Genomic DNA, 20766 nt, shown 5'->3' with positions numbered 1-20766 from the left:
GTGTACATCTTAAACGACAGTGTTTTCATGATTGTACTATGTGCCTCTGATGATGGTTGTATTAAACCGAAACATGTAAGGCAGAAGTGATAAAGAAGTGACCTACAAATTGTTACACTAGACGGACTTTCTATTGACTTTGTGTTTGCTGTATTTCTGCCATTCTTTCTATATTCCCTTAAGATGGCTTTGTAGTAAAGATGTAGATTTGTATTCAGGAATTATCGGGCTCGAAACTCAGTGGGTTTACCAGCTGTCCTTACTAAGGTTTCTTGTAATTTCCTTCAGTCTGTCCAAGCGAATGCCGGGAATTTCCTCTGAAATGGAACGCAGCGGTCTCCATTCAAGTCCTGCTCGCCATGACGCTTTCCAGTTTTATTCGAAGCTTTTAGCTTCTGCAGCTGAAACAGCATCGTAGAAAAGCTATCGAATAATGTCAGTGCGAAATCAGTTGATGTGTCTTCTGGAGGCTGTGAATTAGAGCGCGACTTGCCGATGCAACTAGCATTAACATCAGAACTCCAAATGCAGTTTGGGGACTCGAGTGCTGTGTGTTCTGTTTGTCATAGTAGCACCTTCAATTGTACTGCTCTTTTCTTCTACTGCTGCTGCTTCTTAGGTGCTGGATGTCTTTAAAAATATAGGTTCACGGGATACAAACTGGCAGTCTTATATCCATCAGCTGCCGTTTCTCCTTTTTACATTTATAAAGACGTGCATATACTTTAACAAATAGTTCAGATATTTCGTAACGCGTTACTGCAAGGTTATTCGGAAATTTGCAGCGCCTTATTTCTTGTCCATGGTAGTGTGTCAGTGATTCTATGAACGTTTTATCTCGTGCCCGAAGCTGGCAACCACTGGACGACATGACAATCTCTGGTTCGGACAGTCATATCTAGGCTTCTAATGTGATTGAAGTGTCCATCCAAAGTTGCGGATGGTTTTGCCACAACAGAATGCACAAACCAGTCTTTAAACGCTTGAGAAATGAAGAACTAATGCTTGAAAGAGCTTCTGTGCTGAAAAAGCGGTTAAAATTCTTCGGTCGGAATATTATTAGAGGTGGAATAAAATATCCAGCAGCGCGCAGTGATGCGGCAGCTGTCATTAAGTATCCCTTTCCGCCGCCGCGATTAAAGCGCCAATATGATGTTTGCTTAGAATACGATTCTTGGGATGTTTATTCTGAACCACAGTTCGATTTGTTTCATCTTCGTTAAAATCACGAGAAGGGGAGTAATGAGCTGCTGCAAGGGCTTTTTCTTTCGAATCTGGGAACCACCTCCACCACATTCTCTCTGTTGAATTCATTTGCTCTGGCAATGAACGTTTCAGTTGGTTAACGTAACGACGACTTGTGGCAGTGTCGTTTCGTAAATCGTTTGAACCAGCCTTTGCCTGCTCCCTCTTTGACGACACGAATTTGGGGTCGTATTTTGGTTGGCTGATTGAACGGCTAGTCTTCTAACATCTTCATGGCGCATTCTTCGTTAATAACGGATATTCGACAAAATTCTCTTCAAGAGCGGAAGCAAAAATCTGCATGTCTCCCGTTTTTGACCGGAGTGCTTCAGAATGGACGGAGTGGCAGCCATCCTTATTTTTTGCGTACTATTGTGTTATGGGATCAAGTAATTTGTATACAGACCACCTGCCTGATCGAATTATCCGGACTGGCTCTGGGGCCCACCCAACTTCCTATCCAATGGGTAACGGGAGCTCTTTCCCCGGGGGTAAAGCGGCAGGGGCGTGAAGCTGACCACTCACCTCCAGCTAGTGCCAAGGTCAAGAAAATATGGATCTATACGTCCACACCCCCCATTCGCTTTCATGGCGTAGTGCTTAATTAGTTAAGCACAAGGACAACTTTACCTTTATTACATTATCGAAACATGTAATGGTAAAGAATAATTTGATTTTTAACGTTCTGAGCACTTTTTGTGTAGACGGCCACCTAATACTTTGAGTGAGAGTTGTTTCTCGCAGCGTTTACGGGTGTAATTTACCGTACACACAATGTTCAAATTGTGTAAACGTTCTCTGGATATGCAGTTTGAAACAACACTGAGTTGCCAAATTACAGAATAATGCCGGATACTGCCCCGTGTTACTGACATGTACCTTCAAACATTTGCGGCAACATCACTTTTACATGTGAACCACTGCACATGCAAAACATGTTGCTTCAGGTAGTTAAAACCAGCCTCATTCGGACGTAGTGTACTGAACCATGGTAAACACAAACATGACTGAACCCTTTTAAATTGTTTTGAGCGACGCAGAGTTTCGCAAAACACAATAATCTGACTGTGGAATGAACGCATTTCACTTCGCCAACATGGCGGCTTCCCCCCAAGTTTTTCTCCGAGCTAGATGAACTTGGATCTTCAGTTTCCTGAAAGATTACAGCACCCGTCTTTCCTAGAATAAGCTGTACGAAACTGCCGGCCCAATCCAATAGTTCCTTCCAATATGCTCTCTTTATTTGTAATGCTGTCTGATGTGGTACATCCGTTGACATTTCGTAACATTTTCATTTCTCAGTTTAAACTATACCTGCACTTCTTTTTATATCGAAATAAAGAAAAGGTATAGCACTTTAACTACTCCCTATATGGAGTTCTTTATAAAAGACTCCATGGTGATGGGTCTTTCTTGAAAACCGATTGGTGAACAACACATCAGGACATTCCCTGCGTTTGTAGAATCCGAAGTTCCGTTACTGTACTAACTGACGCCCACCATAGCACTCTATTCTGAGGCAGATGGATTCAGTCCTTTACACACCTTAAAACGTTAGGCCTATATCTCTACGATCATTTTCAGAATCAGGTTTTTTAAATTTTCAAGACAATGAAGATGCATATTGTGTTCTGATTTATGGCACCATGCAGTCTGGTAGGTAGGTTCCAGAATTTCAGAAGAATCAGGGAAGAAGTTTCCATCCATCTTGGAGACCGCAACAATAGAATAACTGTTGGACCTATCGTTTTCTGTGCGATCTGTATCGTATGAAAGGAAAGTAAGTCGTTTAGTTCTTCCTAGAACTTTTTGTTAAACCTATTTCTCACTGCTCTTGCTTGCTACATATTCCGTGTGTCTCACCCTCTCCTCTGTGCATATTAAAAAGTTCCTCGTTTTGGAGTTCTAATCCTCTGCTTCGTTTCTGAAGGACGCCAGTTTTAATCGAATTTCGTGTTGTAATTCACGGGAAGTCGGTGGCTCTGCATCTGAACAACTCCTACGCGGGCCACCATGGTAACGGTCGGTGCTTTGAACTGAAACGCGCCATAATCCACGCTATTCATGTTGTAACGATGATTTGCGGTTTGAACATAGAGCAGTGCTTCAGTCCACGCCGTCCGATCGTTCTCAGTGCCGTCCCTTGTCACGTTTCGAAAAATGTTAATGTGACAACAAGAGAGTAACTCATCCTAAGCTATGCTACTTGATCATAGAAGCGGCTGGATGTCGCCGTATTTCAACAGACCCATCTTCGTTTGTTTATTTAATAACCCTGGAGCAACCGCATATATTTATGTGGTGTCGTCATTACTGCTGTCTCTGATAAGAATTATGATTAGAAGTTTGATTTCAGAAATAATGTATTTCCCCAAATATAGTATGTACATACTTCTGTAGTCGGTATAGCGACTGGTTACGGGTTGGGCAGCTGAGGGGTCGGAGTTCAAGTCTGAATAGTGGCAAGATTTTTCTCCTCTCTTCCTCCCAACCTCCTATCCAATGGGTACGTAGGGCTCTTTCCCCGGGGATAAAGCGGCCGGGGCGTGAAGCTGACCACTCACCTCCAATTAGTGCCGAGGTCAAGAATACGTGGATCTATACATTCATTCCCCATACGCCTTCCTGACATAGCGCTTAATTAGTTAGGCGCGGGGACAACTCTACCTTTAGTACACACTATAGGAGTACATGCGGAGTTCGAAAAAATTAGTGAATATTTCTTACGTTTGAATTACCTAACCTTAGATGAGACAACTTGACAGGCGTTTTAAGATCATTTGATTCATTTTAAATAAGCAGCTTAGACAATCTGAAATGAATTCATTCAGGAATCTGATTGTGCTTGACACGTATTTCTAATACGGTTACATCGTTATATGTGATCAGAGAAACGTAATGCGATTCTTATGGTGTTTATTGAGACCATAACATTCAGTTGGTTCGTGATTTTCTGTAGCCCCAGTGGGCGGATTTGAAGTGTTGCTGGAATTTTTTAAGGGCGCTGTCTGTATTGGTCAAGAGGTTCCCAGAGTGGACTCTGGTGTTCTCTGAGTAGACGTCACTTGTGGCTGGCGCCGTGAGTCTGCGCAACCTGACACCCGGCCCCCAGTGTTGTATTGTTACACAGCAGCGAGATGAAGATCGCTCTTGTTTGTGTTTGCTTAGCGAGAACAAGGGCAAGTGAATGTTCAGAATTACATATCGATATCACGATATCGAGTACATGTACCAGTGAGTAGGACACGGAGCGTGAAGCTTCAAACTGGTTTATACCCTGGATTTTAGGATGGTACTCCCTTGTGTTTATTCGTGCATGCATTAAAGCAAGTGTCACGCAACTTCGAACAAGGCCAAGAGTAACCTTGAATGCGCAGAAGAAAAATTTCAGTGACAGCACAAACAACTGGCCGTCTGTCACTTCTCACACCCTCGAACCCACCCCCTTGTCTGAAAATTTTCTTCTGCGCATTCAAGGTTACTCTTGGCCCTGTTCGAAGTTACGTGACACTTGCTTTATTTTATTTGTTTTCTAATCGAATAATGGGGTTATTATAAGTTATGAATTAAAAGCTAGGAAAGGAAGGCGCGGAGTTCTATTTTAGGGTACCATTCATAGAATTTATCCGAAAGACGTGACGAGAATTGCGAGTAACATACTTCGGGCAAGGCATCTTTTTCTTGGGTAGAAATTCGAAACCAGGTCCTCCCGTCGTGTTAGTTGCTAGTTGGCAACGTTAATTTGATGGAGGACTACGTCAGACAGTCTTGTTATTTACTGCAGGATGTGTAATGGAAGTTTGCTTTGAACTCCGGGCATTGCTCTCATAACTTTTTGTATATTGCTACCCAGAGTATCCTAAAATTGTCCAGAGAAAATTGTAATTCTATTCCTCGAGATAGAATTTACAGATTAATGCAGAAATTCGCTCTGTGGGCTGTCAGCACTGCTACTTTATGCTGCAAAGACATTTTAATTTCTCGCTTCCTTTTCTCATCTTAACGAATGAAATACTTCCCTGTCCAGAGTTACCTCATATGACGGTCTCTTGCTGCATGGCTAACGTGTGGAGGGAAATTAGCCAGGGTCACTTGGATTGTGAAAGTGTTGGGTTTGGTGTAATTGATAATGAAATAACATATATCTGTGTGCAGACAGAATTGAGTATCTTGTAACATAGCTGATCAGAATGTTATTAATCTGTTACAAAAGAATTTAATAATTGAAAAACATAACTACGTATAGATAATAATATCACATGAGGCTTTAGATTTTCACTGGGGCCAGTTCGGGCTACAGATTCTTCCAGGTATTGATTTGTGCCCGATTTTCAACATCTAAAAGTTATCAGTCATACGATAAACGTTACATACTCTGCGGGTCTATACAGTTTAAGTTAAATTAACGAATCAAAGAAACGAAGCCATGTTCTCTGTAAACGAACGATAAGCACACAATTTTGCACATTTATCCTGTTAACTACTTTCAGCATTAAAATTCATAATTTATGTACGACAATTCGGATATCGGTTTTTGTTATTTCACTAAGATAGTCTTGGAATACAGAGAGGGATTATTATACACATACCGTGCTTATGTGCACCATTTCTCTCAGCCTGGTTGCATGATAATGTCCCGCAGTGACCGGCGTGCATGGCATATGTTTGCTGCACGCATGCGGCGGCCTTCGTTCGTAGGGAGTGCGCGTTTGTCTACCCGAAACTGCTGCCGAACGAAGCGAAGCGAAGCCAAGCCAAGTCAAGCCCACCGCGCTTGGCAGTTGTTTCCCGTACTTCACTATGAGAGGTTGTCACGGCGTTGTCGGTATTTGTTGTGTGTCGTAGTGGTTAGTGATGTAGAATTTAGTAGTCCGTGTCGAGCAAGGTTGTTCGTAATTTGTTTTATTATCCTTGCTACGTCACAGAATACTGTTTACATTGTGCACGTACAAGTGGATGCAGCGCATTATCTGACAGATCTAAAAGAAAATTAAGGAGTCTTTACGTGTGAATGTGGCGGACGTTTAGTCTGTTTACTTTGTATTAGAGCATCTCAGAAGACCATGTGACAAGAATTCAGAAGATCCGATGAGACTGAAGTTCCCTGGAATGTGTAAGAATACCGTTACTGCAAACACAGTGCTCTGTGCTAAATAACAGCCTTCAGTGCGTCATGTGTCAAAATGTTCCGGTACTTTAAAGTGGTTGTCATGCTGTATAAAACGCAGTTAATTGAAATCCAATATTATAGCTTAAATATTCAATTTCTGTACGGCAGTTCACGCACGCGCTTTCAGCATTCAAAGTAGCTCCTAGAAGATTCATAAATGTATAAGGAAGGATTCCGTTTCAGATCACAATTTTAGGGTTTTTTGTGTGTGTGTGTGGGGGGGGGGGTTGTGTTGCCGTACAAAAGCCGGATGATACTGTAAAGCAGCTGCTGATTAACTTTTTCATGATTCGCTTCCGTCATTAAATGTCGCATAACCTACAGGCCTTATACTTGACGTAGCATTGTAAAACAGACAAGAAGTTCTGGGAAGAACTGATGGCCTACTTTCCTTTGATACGACACGGATCTCATAGAAGACGACGTGTCCAATAATTCTTGTATTGTTTCGTGTTTATTAGTTGCGGTGGTAAGTTTTTTACGGAGCCGTTACTTAGCGACGATAGGGGAATACGCATACACACACTGTTAGGGGTTTTTAAGCGTGCAGTTGAGATGGGTTCAGGTGCCATGATATACGTATCAAGTTTCATAAAGATTGGTTTAGGCATTTAAAAGCCGATAAGGGGTCATTTACAGACACATACAGCATAGTGATCCCATAAGCCTCATAAGTCTTATTTATTTATTTTTTTCAAATTTCACTTTTCAGTTTTAGTTTATTTAACGTTCCATAGATCCACAGTACACGCAAGATATAGAACATGTCAAAATAAAGAAGTAGGCTTAAGAAACTTCCCGCTCTAGGCTTGTGCCCCCATGAAGCTTGTGTGAGTGACATCCATGATCTAGTTCCAGAAATGTACGTATATGTTTGTCATTGAACGCAGTAGATTTCACACTTGTCAGCAAGTGTTCATCTGTGACAATTCACAGAACATGAAATTGATAACGTATTGATTTCCTTGTCTATTCCAATTGTGTGATGTCGCGACATCGAGTGCACACGGGAGTAAACGTTAGTCTAATTCCACGGTAGCCGAGCGGTCTAAGGCATGTACTGTCTTCGCTCGAGATCATGGGTTCGAATCCCACACAAGGCATGGATGTTTGGTGTGTGTGTGTGTGTATGCGTTTTTTTTTTGTCCGGTGTTTGGGTAGAGGACTTGCCACGAGCTGATCACCCGTCCAAGGAGTCCCAGTATCTCTAAAGATGATCACGAAACTGAAAAATCAGGCCTATGCTCCAAAATAGCGAGAGGAAGAAGAAGAAGAAAGAAATCCCTGCAAGACTTTTCCCCATTTTTTCTTTTTCGTCCCCTCTTCATTAATGTCTTGCTTTAATAAACACATCGAGGAATTAAGCACAGAATTGCAACAAAAAAAAAAAAGTAAATTTATTTTACCTACAGCGAGAAGGGTGGGGGCGCTGTGAATAGGTTTAATGAATCCAGCTCCACGCTATCGGAATACACAATTTTATCATTTCGTTTAGTATTAGACTGTTGCCCCCATTTGGAACATAGGGCATCCGTGAAACGCTCGTTTCACCTGAGATTCTTAGTCTTAGACAGTCGGTAGGACTCTAGAACGGGGGATCAGCCCGTCACAAGGCTGCTACCTAACACAAACATAGAATAAACCACAAATATCAGTGCCTTCAATGGGATTCGAACCCACGATCCCAGTGTTCGAGAGAGCGAAGACAGTTCATGTCTTAGACCGCGCTGCTACTGTGATCGGCAATGATAGTGTGTAATTAATTCGCTTAGTTGGGGGTGGAGTCCAACTGAGTCCACTCGGCACGGCGGCCACCGATTGGTCTATTGTAGCCTGCCCCGTGTGATTATGATGATGGAGAATTTGGTGGAATGAAGACTGGCAGGAGAAACCGAAGTACTCGGAGAAAACCCGCCCCAGCGTCACTTTGTCCACCACAAATCCCACTTGACTAGACCCGGGAGCGAAACGGGGCCGCCCCGATGGGAAGCCAGCGACTAACCGCTTGAGCTATGGCGCGGCACTGATAGTGTGTAAGTATTCCCAAATTGAAAGTTTTGATTGCACTTGCTGTATGGTCTTCGTACAACACCGCTGCGAACCATTGCAATAACTCTGGTACTAAATCAAAGCAGTAACATCTGTGGGCCCTAGCCTTCCCATTGTTCTATCGCCAGACGTTAAAACACAGAGTGACTAACACCACAGTGTACTATGTAGTAGGCTTATACGCCATGCAGTGAAATGACAATGGAAGATATTTTCATATGAATGTTTCATCTCGGGTAACAGTGACCGGATTTCGATAACGGTGGGCATTGAAGGGGGTTGCCCGAAACGCTGTATGTCGAATTTAAGTTTTTGTGTGTAGACTTTATTGGAATTTATAAACCAATTAGGTTCGTGTCGCCTTTTTTATTATTTCTCTTGACCGGGGGGGGGGGCGAAAGTGTGCCGCCTTGTCGTTTCGAGAGGAGGGTTCTTTGATGTTGTCTTGTATGTGTTTGTGGGGCGCTCTGTTGTTTTTACAACACACAAATTCCAATAAAGTCGTAGCAAACTATTTTTTTTTTCCTTAGCACTACAGCGCCAGTGGGCCTAGGCCTACCTCCATGAACTTCTCCGAGCAAACCAATCACAGATATTTTAATGTACTGGAACAGCCGCTGTAGTTGTAAAAACTTTAGATTTTATACCCAATTGTATATTATTATTATTATATACGAGTATATACATATACACACACACACACACACACGAGGAGCGTTCCGTATATAATGCATCCTATTTTTTTTAATGAAAACTACAACAGATAAGAAAGCATAATAACGCAGTTAAATAGAGCAAAATTTCAGCTACTTGCAGTTATTTTTCCACATAATCACCACCATTCGTTATGCACTTTTGCCAGCGATGAACAAGAGCCTGTATGCCGCGTCCTTAAAAGTCTGCGCCAGCAGAGGCTAGGCACTTTCATACAGCTGCAATGACAGCATCGTCTGGAAAATGTTGCCCACGTAGTCCATTCTTTCATAGGCCCAAAGAGAAGGAAGTCTGAAGGTGCTAAATTGGGGCTATAAGGTGGATGTGGTAGGACAGTCCAGCAAAACTTTGCAATGTGCGCGCTGGTCGCCAAACTAGTATGGGGTCTAGCGTTATCGTGTTGCAAGCGAAAGGTTGTCTGCTTCTCTGGCCTGACTCGGGAAATACAGGCTTTCAGCTTAGTCAGAGTCATCTTGTAGCGTTCAGAATTGACAGTCTCACCAGGCTCCAGGAAATCCAACAAAATCACACCCCGCCTATCCCAAAAGACCGTGCACATCACTTTCCTTGCCGATGGCTGTGTCTGGAACTTCTTTTTTTTCTGGGGAATCCGGATGTCGCCACTCCATGGACTGTCTTTTGGATTCCGGCTCATAGTGGTGACACCACGTCTCATCTCCGGTGATGATGATGTCCAGAAACTTGTCACCTTCAGCCTCAAACTGGTGCAGCAGGTCCTGACAGACTTCCATTCGATGAGTTTTGTGGTCCTGTGAAGCATCCGCGTGACCTACCTGGAACAAACTTTGCGATAATCCAGCTTCCCCAACATTGTTTCCAATGCATTACAGCCGATATTAAGCCGTGCACACAGTTCCCTGGTCGTTATCCGCCGATCTGTACGGATAAGTTGATCGAGACGCTGTTCATTGTGAGGAGTGGCAGCTGAGCAGGGACGCCCAGGGCGTGGCCTCGGCACTAGCTGGAGGTGAGTGTTGAGCTTCGCGCTGCCGTCGCTTTACCTCCGGGGAAAGGAGTCCCCGTACCCATTGGGTAGGAGGTTTGGTGAACCCCAGAGCCGGTCTGTACGACGTGGAGAAGGGACAATTCTTGACCCTACCAGTCCTCGAACTCCGACACCAGCCAACCCACAGTATTGCATTATTTATGTTGATTTTAAACATAAATGAAATTATTATATTTGTGTGATTAAAAGTCTTTTATTACACGAAATGTGTGTATGTTGCGTATATTTCTGTATTACATTAGACGCATGGGGGTGCAGAAAATTGTGCTTACAAATGTATTTTTTTTTGTGACTGAATAAGGGCTGCGATGTTGGGGATAAACATGGATAAGCAGTACAAAAGAAAGCATACGAAATATTCGTTGAAGGCATTAATGAGAGAGACTCTTGAGTGAGTAGCGTAAAAGAGAAGGCAATATTAAAATGTACCATGAATAAATACGCTCCGGAGATGTGAGATTGATTTGCCTGGCTCGGGATAACATCCTGTGGCGTGAATATTTATGACTGGTTGGCTTGACTTTGGATGCGGTCTAAGCATCACGGTTTTATAGCTACTGTTGCTTTTTCTTGTCGAATTTCGGTTCCGAAGTAGGATTGCATGATCGAGGTTTTCGTGGCTTTTCTCGTTTCTTCCTTGGAAACAACGGCATCTTAACATAACAGAAAACCGCATACTAGGACAGCGTCTTAATCCTGATATTGAGGTCGATATTCATAAGAGTTGCCATATTTCTCATTCGACCCGTAGGGCTATAACGCGTGTAGCCTGCTACTGTTCGTGCCTCGTACTTAAATAAACATGGCCTCAAACGAGCAGCAAGGAATTTTCAGAAGGTCTCTTATCCAGGGAGTTGGTTTGCATATTTTTTGTGGGAACATTTGCTTTTTTATTATTTCATGATTGGTAAATTAGAAACGCTTTTGACGGTTTAATTAAGCCGTTAAATAATACGGCAATCGCAATTGGCTCATAACCTAAAGCCATTTGTATACATGTTCAAGCTCTATAAGAGCTCTTTTTTCAGTATCCGACAAAGGATGCAGGAAAAGGACACAAAGGGAGGCATATACACTAACATACAGGGCGTGTCCGTGAGGAGCCGGTGTTAGGCGCACTGGTAACATGGAGGACTTACAGCGAGACTGTGTTACGTTACCATGTTACCTGAGGACGAGGGACGAGTCCCTCTGGATCTCATTCCACCCCTCTTTCGCATTTTGAAGGTACCGGATTCGAGTCTCGGTTCCAAGGCATGTTATGGCAGGGTTTACATATTTTTTCCGCAGCTCCTGCCCACAAATTTTAAGAAAAAAATAGCGGCCTTAAGCTAAGAGACAAAATGGTAGTCTATATCTCCTTAGTCCTTTGCATTTCTCGGTGTAAATTTGTTATCCGTATTTCGCAGTGGAATCGGCGTTTCCAGTGTTTGCGATTGAGGATACAAATTCCTCGTTCTCTGACAGTGAAAGGAATGTTACTTTCCTCCACTTTATTGCTTTTCTTTTGCTGTTCTCTGGCGATGAGTTGACGACTTGCAGTGACATTTCTGGTAGCAGTTCCAGAAAAAAATGTGTATAACTCCACCAGCCGAGCCCGGGCAAGACATGCTGGTCACTGAGCTCTCGAGATCCATCTGTTTGCAGCTACAAGTGTCATCTCATGGCCCTTCGTGTTAAATAATGACTGTTCTTCAGCCATTAGTTTCCACTAAATGGCGACATCTTCATGATAATTGTTATTAGCGTACTTTCCCGAAGTAGGCTTATGCGATCTCCTTCCTGGCTGTGTCAGTGTATGAACTTTTGAATGGCTGAACCAATTTTTATTAAATTTGGTATGTATATCATGGCACCTGAGCTCATCTCTGCGGCGTACTTCATAAATCCCTCACATCAGTCTTTGTTCCTGTACGTGTATCCTTCCTATCGTTACTAGGCAACGGCTCGGCAAAATTATTACCGCAGCAATAAATACCCACGCAACAGTAGAAGAATTGTTGTACGCGTCGTTTTATATGCGGTCCGTGTCGCGTCAAAGGAAAGGAAAGTTCTTCCCACACCTTCTTGTGTCCATCATGAAGTACGCACAGTGTCTGAGTACAAACACATGGTTTGACTGCCGAGGGCCCCGCTGTCATAACTGGTTGCCGCATTTTTCTTCGGCATTTTGATGGGTGGCGCTTTCTTCCAACGCGGTAATAAATGTCATCCGTACGTTTAATTAACTGTACCTCTTATTAATTTGCACAGTTTATACACCATCGTCAAATGATGTTAGACATTATTTTTTTTTACCTCACCGGCTGGCCGCGACATTATGGGCCTGAGGTCGTAGACCGTGGCAGCGCTACGCCAGAGGTGTGAATCTCACGTCGACTCCCCGTCACTGCGTACTGCCCACTAACGTAATATACCCAGTTCGGGATCTTGGCTACCGTGCCCTCTCTCCGGTACGCTCAAAGCGGCTTACGAATCCTGAGAAGCAATCGTCAAGAGTTGAGCAAACACGGGAAATCTGGAAAGAAACACACTGAGAACTAATTATGTGTGTAGTTGTAGGCGCCGTCACTATTCTGTTCGTATTATTTCTTGTCCTTTTCCTCTTTTCTTTCCGCTGCTTCTCCTCCACCACCACGATCTTCTTTTAATCTTCCTTATTTTAATCTCCCTTTTCTTCCTCTTCCACAAATAGGATTTTCACCGTGCTCCTCGTCAGGATTTCGTGCTCTTCCTTTGCACATGGTTTCTTAATCCTAACGTGAAATTGATTGCCAGTCCAGATAATAGCGTCCGAGTTAGACAGAAAATTTTTAAATTGCAATGTGTTTCGTGTTTTGCGTATGACTGTTGGTTCGGATTCGTGGGAGGCATCATGAAACTTCCCATATACCTGCTATCTTTGCATTTAATGTCCGTCTATAAACCGCAATACGAGCAATGCCATTTGTACGACATACTATAGTGTTAACGAATTGCTTTTTGATGGGAATGGGTATTGTTTTAAATAACTGTAACGCTCGTTATAATTGGATATCCCCAGAGTAATTTTATTGTAATTTAAACAATTCAGCGGCGGTGTTCGACAGTAATAACCACTGTCACGTCCACATACCACAACGATAGACTTTGTCTATCAAACAGTTGCCTCAGATCACGAAATAGATACATTACGTAACTTGTTTCAGTAGGATCTGCGTTGGTTTTTTTCCCCCTTTCTGAAGCTGTGCTCTGTGGAGAAATTGAAAACCCTTCCAACGGAATACTGTATTTATTTTTGGAATGCATTGCCCTCTATGTTTTGGCTTTGATTTCGTTTATTGTAGATACAAATCTATTAAAAAGTGAGACATTTATGTATGGAAGTGAATATTAACGAAGAGAAGCCTACAAAATATATATAATCCGCTGCAATGAGGTTCCTTAGATTGGTCAGAGGATGCACTTTTTTCCTTCCTTTGGCGCTACAGCCTCAATTTGGGTCTTGGCCTACCTCCGTGAAAATCTCCGTTTCACTTCGGTTAACTAGATCTTAGACATTCGGTAGGACTCCTTAGACGAGTGATCAGCCTGTCATAAGGCCGCTACCTAATAAACACAGACATCCATGCCTTGAGTGGGATTCGAACCCACGATCCCAGCGTTCGAGCGGGCGAAGACGTTTCATGACTTAGACTGGGCGGTCCTTGTGATCGGCCAAGATTCGTTACCTCGTTGAAAAAACCGTAGTTCTTAAGACTCTTTAACGTAAAGCTAAAATCTGTTGACTATGCTGAATTTACTTGAAATTATAAGTTCAGTTTACTGTGACTATTCTTTGTTTATTTTGCGACACTCATTTGCTCATATTATGCAACGATCAGTGAATTAGAATGCATTTTGAAAGAAGTGATGGCCCAGTTTTGGGTATAATCTCAGCATTTACTTGCTGGAACTGGAGAAAAACAGAACAATATCAGTGGCGACATTACGACGCGAAGAAACCGCGCTAGTCACGCGACTGTGACGTTCCAGCGTGACGGGGTTAACTCGCATTGATGATAAATGGAGTGTCGAAACGCAGGAAATTAGGGAAGTTGTCATCTCTTTGTAGGTTGAAGCGAGAGTAGATTCGTTGCGTTTCGAGGTCGCCACTATAATCACTACGCCCGTGGGCACTCATTTCTGCCGTAAAAACATTACTTTGAATTCGCCCGTACAAATGGTGTGGGACAATATCAAAGAAGACTGAAAGCACGCATCCTTGTAACTAGACTTCCGTGGAGATAAAATACAGAATCAGTAACTTTTTTCTCCGATGGTGTGCATGACCTGTTGACCAAGAATTGCTTCAGTTACAGGTACAATATGCTGAACACAGCGGCCGTTCGGTCTAAGGCATAAACTGTCTTCGCTACCTTGAACGCTGGGATCGTGGGTTCGAGTCCAACTAAGGGCATGAATGTGTGTGCATTTATTCTGTTTTTGCTGTCCTGTGTATAGGTAGCGGCCTTACGACGGGCTGATCCCCCGTCCGAGGAGGGCTACCGAATAATGTACAGGATTACGAAACTGAAGAAGAGGCCACGGCCGAACATAGGGCTGTAGGGCCATTGATGAATGAATGAATGAGTGAGCGAATGAACAGGTATGATATAATCTGTTGTTAAATGACGTTAATAGCCTCACCGTTTGATACCCGGCCCACTTTATTGATTAGTCTGAGATCCGAAATCGAATCCAATTTTACCACAGGGTGTCACCTATGTATTTCTGTCTGTCTGTCTATTTAATCAATAGCTCTATAGCCCCTGTGGTCCTTGGAGGCGTTTCCAATTTCTCAATCCTATACACAGTCGGTACGACTCCTTGGACTGGGGATCAGTCCATCGCAATACCGTTGCCTACACACAGAACAGCACAAACAGAATAAGCGCACAGAGACATCCATGCCTTGAGTGAGATTCGAACCCACAGCTCCAGTATTTGAGCGATCGAAGATGGTCCATGCTCTAGACCGCGCGGCCACTGTGCTCGGTACCGTCACCTCTCCTTCCCCATTTTTATTACAGGATGTTTGCTTCCTGCTCGCAACAAAGAGCTTACGACCAACCTAGATGCTCACTTGTGTGATAGTGGCGAATCGGAATTTTTGTAAATTTAAGAAGTTTTTAATTTTTATGTAGAAAACCTGTTATCTACTTCCCCAAACACCACGTCGTTCGTTCATTTCTTTGTATGTTTATTTGTTTGTGTGTGTATGTGCCCGCGCATGTACATACACGTACATATATAAACGCATTTTCCCAGTTCATCTATATGTACAGGAACACCCCGAGGAAACATTCTACATTACAGCCCTTTGTAAAGAAATATTTGGATATAAGACGATAAAATGGGCCCTAACACTTCGCATTTCAGGAATTTACCTACCGATGGATGGATAGGAAGCTGTTTAGCGATTGCACAGTCCGCTGCATTTTTACTTAGCGTCAACTAATACGAGAGAACAATCGAATCCTGTTAAGCAGGAAGGAATGGGAAGGAGACGCCCATGTCTGTTTCAAGGTACTATCGCAGACATTCTCCTGAACGGACGAAGCAGCACTCCGAACATCTCAGTGAAGAGAGACAGTTTGTATTCCCACTGAGGTTCGACACAGGAACCCACAAATTCCGGCTCATAAATATTACTGCTTTTCAGCATGCTTGGTACGCCTACAGCTGATATAACGAGGTATACAGGTCACCTGTTATTAGAATTGAAATCTGGGGAATAAGAAGAAGTACATAGAGCATTTTTCTGGCGAATGCTCTAGGAAAACGCTATTTGGAAGAATATGTGGGGGTTAACGTTAAGATTCTTGTAGTTTAGGGAAATAGTTTGTGAGAATTTGAGACCGATGGATTGACTCCTGATCGTCTCCATTGACGGGATTTAGTTCTAACGGCTCCAACTTTCAAGTTCTGCTACGAGGGACCTAAGTTTTCAACATCCTTTGTATCTATAACTTGTTCTACAGCAATATTATGTTTTATCTAAAATCTCGAAGGACAAGGACGATCGGAAAGTAAGTTAACAGGGCACAGGTGTGTCGAAGCGATTCCCCGGATCTTCTATATTTACAGTACGTCATCGCACAGCACGTAAGCTATCTTTTGCAAGTCGCCTCGGCGACTGGTTCCTACCCCAGAATCGGAAGTTAGAAATTTCTGGAAGACCAGATTTTCTGAGAAGTAGTCGGTCAGGAATGGGGGCCACTCAGCCTCGTGAGGATAATTGAAGAGCTACTTGAATGCAGAAGTAGCGGCTCCGGTCTAGAAAACCGAGATGAACGGCCGTGAGAATCCGTTGCACTGACCACGCGACACCCTCTATCCGCAAAAGTTCGAACTAACTTCGCCGACAGGCGGCGGTCTCTCGGTCGGTTCGCTTGCGGACTAAAAGCCACAGAGTATAGTTTAGTTTAAGTTGATATAAACATTCAAATGGAGAGGTTTTGCTGGGTGACGCGTACTTTGCTTAGTGACAGACCTATATTTATAAATTTACTGTCCTTAAAGCTTTTCTTCGCGTGTTCTCTTCACCTCTCATAGAAAATACCAAATAGCTCGCGACTAGTTCCATATGTTTTCCCAGCTCAGACTTTAATATTTTTTATTCGGCGGTTTTCATTCATCATGAATTGCCGTCCGTAGTTGACACACTGCCATTGAGTAAAGTAAAATGCCGATAGGTTGTCAGTGAAATACAGCATTAATCAGGTGTTTGTGGTATATGTTAATGAGCGGTAGTACGATTTTCCACTCACTTCTGCCCATGTCTGAGCGAACATACCAGATGTAGTTGAACTTTAAACCTCAGACGGGAAGTCAGTGATGTCGATTTATTTTTCTCCTCTATAACCGATTGAGTCGAGATAATGCTATTGTTCGAGCTCCCTTTCAGACTGACTTATCTCGTGGGGTCTGTTGAAAACCGCTTAATTTTCATTCCATTGAGCATCATTGTCACGAGGGCCGGTGTTGTCATGAACACGACTTTCCCGTAAGCCGACACCTAACCAGGGGCACCAAATCCCCGTCACAGCGCCATATACGCTACTATTGTAGATAATAATGCGTGTGAAATGTATACTCTCGTACTTTCCAGTTGCGTTATTTAGAAGTCATGTTCATTTAAGGTATAAATCTAAGCGGCCTCCGTAATCTAGAGGTAACGTTCCCACCTCATGACTCGTAGTACGCGGGTTCAAATACCCGGCGGAGGTCGTCGAAATTTAAGGGCGGAAAAATTCAGGGAACAAGTCCTCCGGGAGGGACTTTTAAGCCGTGGGTCCCGCGTCGTAGCTTTACGGCACGTAAAAGAACCTCATATCTCCAAAGGAGGTCACTGAGCCAAATTACGGACGTTTCCCGCCCAACAGCAGTCTTTAATACCTCTGGTAGATGGGGGAAGCATTATAGATACCTCTCAGCTAGTAGAGCCGGTCTCGCTGGCTGGGCGGGACTGATGGTAAGCACGGGTACCGGTAGGATATAGAGACTGGTAGAAATCATAGAGGGAAGCACAATGGACCAATACAGGTCTCAGTGCATGGGGAAACCCACCCTCTCCAATAACTAACTAACTAACTAACTAAGGTATAAATATTTTTTTGAAAATTAATCTCACTCAGAAATCAGTTTTCTGTATATGGAAAATGTATCAAACAAGGGTCTAATAAATCACAATCATCTGTATTTTATATCATATGTCGGTCTTTTGTAGGACGAAGTTTTATTTATTTGAGCGCGCGCATACAAACACAGGATGTTTCACAACTCGCCTCCCATTCTTCGTAAGTTAATGCCATAAAAGGCGTTAATACAACACTGCTTGTGTTTCCAACAGCCGAGGATTGACGGATGTTCTAGATGCGCGCAGGTGAAAAGAAACAAGAATATTACGCAGATAAATTATTGGTATATTTCAGATGTACTGTAAGGTACCTGTTAAACAGGAGTTTACTGCCCGCTGCATCATTTCGGGGTGTTCTCGTGTATAAGCATTCACAATTCTGTACTCTCGCCTGTTATTCGGCCTTGTGCATCTTCCTTTTCCTAAGACCGCATAGGGAACCTTGATAGCTCAGTCCGCATAGTGACAGGATGCAACATGGGCTGTCCGCTTTCGATTCCCGGAAGGAGCAAGAGTCTTCTCTACGGCGTCCAGGTCGGCTCTGGAGTTCATCCAACTTCCTATCCAGTGGGTACCGAGGGGGAAACGCGGCAGGGGCGTGAAGCTGACCATTCACCTCCATCTAGTACCGAGGTCAAGAATTACGGAGTTATACCTCTATCCCTTAATATGTCTTCATGGGCTGGTGCTTAATTACTTAAGCACAGGAGCAACTTAACCCTGCGGGCTTGTCGATACTTGAAGAGACAACCACATATTAAACTTCTGTACATATATTTATTGTTTGTGTAACGAACATACAGACGAGCTTCTTAAAACAACTAAAGAACACCCAGTATTTTAGTCTGTTGTGCACTCAGTAGTCGCCTTCCGCTTCTGTACCGTCTTCTGGACGCCTTTCTCAGAGTCAGAGTTACTTTACGACTGACGGTTTACCGCCAATCAGTTCGTCTTGGCGTCAGACCCCTTGAGGCCCACAACCAGAGATGTTTTCTCCAACTGAACTCTTGCGGTTAGTCCTTATGTAACATTCTCTCTGACGAGAGACACTCGACCTTTCGTGAAGTGTATATTTCGCACATATAACGTTTTTCTCGTTGTTTCTTACTCTTATTTAACTTCGGGTCGGCCCTCATGGAAAACAGTTTCATTGCACAGCAGTGGACGTTCATACGCACAGTTTAGATTTTCCAAGTCGAAAAGATCTCCAAAGTCCAGTATGCCCTCATCTCATGGCCGCCCCATAGTTCAAGTGCTTAGTCGTTGGCTTCCCACCGCGGCGGCCCCGGTTCGATCCCGGGTCTGGTCAGGTGGGATTTGTGGTGGACAAAGTGGCGCCGGGGCAGGTTTTCTCTGAGTACTTCGGTTTCCCCTGCCAATCTTCATTCCACCAATTGCTCCACAATCATCCTCAGCTGTCATCTGGGGCTGGTACAATAAGCCAGAAGTGGCCGCAGTACAAGGGACTTAGTCCCTCCCCACTAGCAATAAAAGAAAAAAAGTGCCCTCATTTCCACCGACGAACCGCCGTGCTTTATATTTCCCGCTCATGTAACAACTGCCCTGTGCCATGTAAAATCTCGTGTATCATCGAACCCCTGCCTGTTGGGATTCGACTGTTCAGAAAATACGACATTCAACTGCCGCCCGCTCTTACCATCGCAGAGTCCATAAATGTAACGCCTACCGTGGCATTCACTCGGAGCGAAATATTGAGTCATTTTGCGAGAACACGCACAAAGTCGAAACGATTTTGATCATACCACAACTCAGTGTCACGTTTCACTCCTCTTGGTACAGATCAGAAGCAAGTGATGCAAGAAACGACTGAGACTGGGTAGTGGCTGCAGTTCAGCTGAAACTGGCTACCCTCTTGTCATCTATCGAATTTCACAGACCTTAACCGAAACCTTTACCATTGTTGCCATCTGTTAACTTTCACAAAAGTGCGTATTTGTTGAAGGGGCCACGCGGTAGCGTAGTTGGTTGAGGCACTATGCTACAAGCCGGAAGGTTGCGGGTTCGATTCCCGATTAGGTTATCCGATTTTTATTTTCAGTTTACCTATTTTTTCCAGCTGCACTATGGCCCTCGTGTCGGCTCGGCCTCTAACAGAAATGAGTACCAGGAATTTTTCTGGTTGTAAAAGCGGCCCGCGCGTGAGGCTGATAACCTTGCCGCCTACTGTCTAGAGACAATGCGGGAGCCTAGACGTCTCACAACCCTGTGGGCCTTCGTGGCCTGTTACAGAGATAGCTTTACCTTTTACGCATTTATTGAAGAGTTATAACACCGAGTAATCCGTTGAAAATCAGCAGACGTTTCGGAGGATATCTCTTCTTCATAATCGAAGAATAAGTCAAGCAAGATACCAGCATGAAGCAGGCAGCAAGCTCTACCTGCTTCATGCTGTGATTGGCTTATTATTCGACCATGAAAATAGGTACGACGTTTTCCTCCGAAACGTCTGTTGATGTTTAACAACCTAGACGTTATTGTATCGCAGTTGATAGAACTCTTCATAACAAACGCTTAAAGAAATCTTACATTCGTATTTCTTGTTTACACATCTTAAGACAGCCGTAGTTCCTCAGCAGTAAGATACCAGTGTCTTTTACAGGTTGGGTGCTGAACTACGCTGTCAGTATCGAAACTATATATGTAGTAGCTCCGCAGGACCTACTTGTATGCTGTATTGATGTACATATATTAGGCCACGCCATAGCTCAAGCAGTTATTCGCTGGCTTCCCATCGCGGCGGCCCGGGTTGGATCCCGGGTCTGGTCAAGTGGGATTTTTGGTGGACAAAGTGGCGCTGGGGCAGGTTTTCTCCGAGTACTTAGGTTTTCCCTGCCAATGTTCATTCCACCAATTGCTCCACAGTCACCCTCACTTATCATC

The 20766-nt window shown here is 43.6% G+C and overlaps 1 protein-coding gene across 7 annotated transcripts in view; it reads left to right on the top strand.

Annotated features, from left to right (window-relative positions):
* Positions 1-20766, top strand: part of LOC111864750 (apoptosis-stimulating of p53 protein 1) — a 367739-nt gene that overhangs the window by 207199 nt on the left and 139774 nt on the right. For 2 of the 7 annotated variants that reach the window (XM_033751568.1, XM_023852247.1), the window contains exon 1: positions 6040-6358. The exons of the other annotated variants lie outside the window; for them this stretch is intronic. The gene's annotated coding sequence lies outside the window, so the exon portion shown is untranslated. Of the gene's footprint in view, positions 1-6039; positions 6359-20766 lie in introns of those variants that run through there. 7 annotated transcript variants of the gene reach the window in all.

The sequence above is a fragment of the Cryptotermes secundus genome, unplaced genomic scaffold, assembly GCF_002891405.2.
Source record: "Cryptotermes secundus unplaced genomic scaffold, Csec_1.0 scaffold932, whole genome shotgun sequence".
Lineage (NCBI taxonomy): Eukaryota > Metazoa > Arthropoda > Insecta > Blattodea > Kalotermitidae > Cryptotermes > Cryptotermes secundus.
The sequence above is the reverse complement of the archived record's forward strand: the minus strand, read 5'-3'. Positions and strand labels throughout refer to the sequence as shown.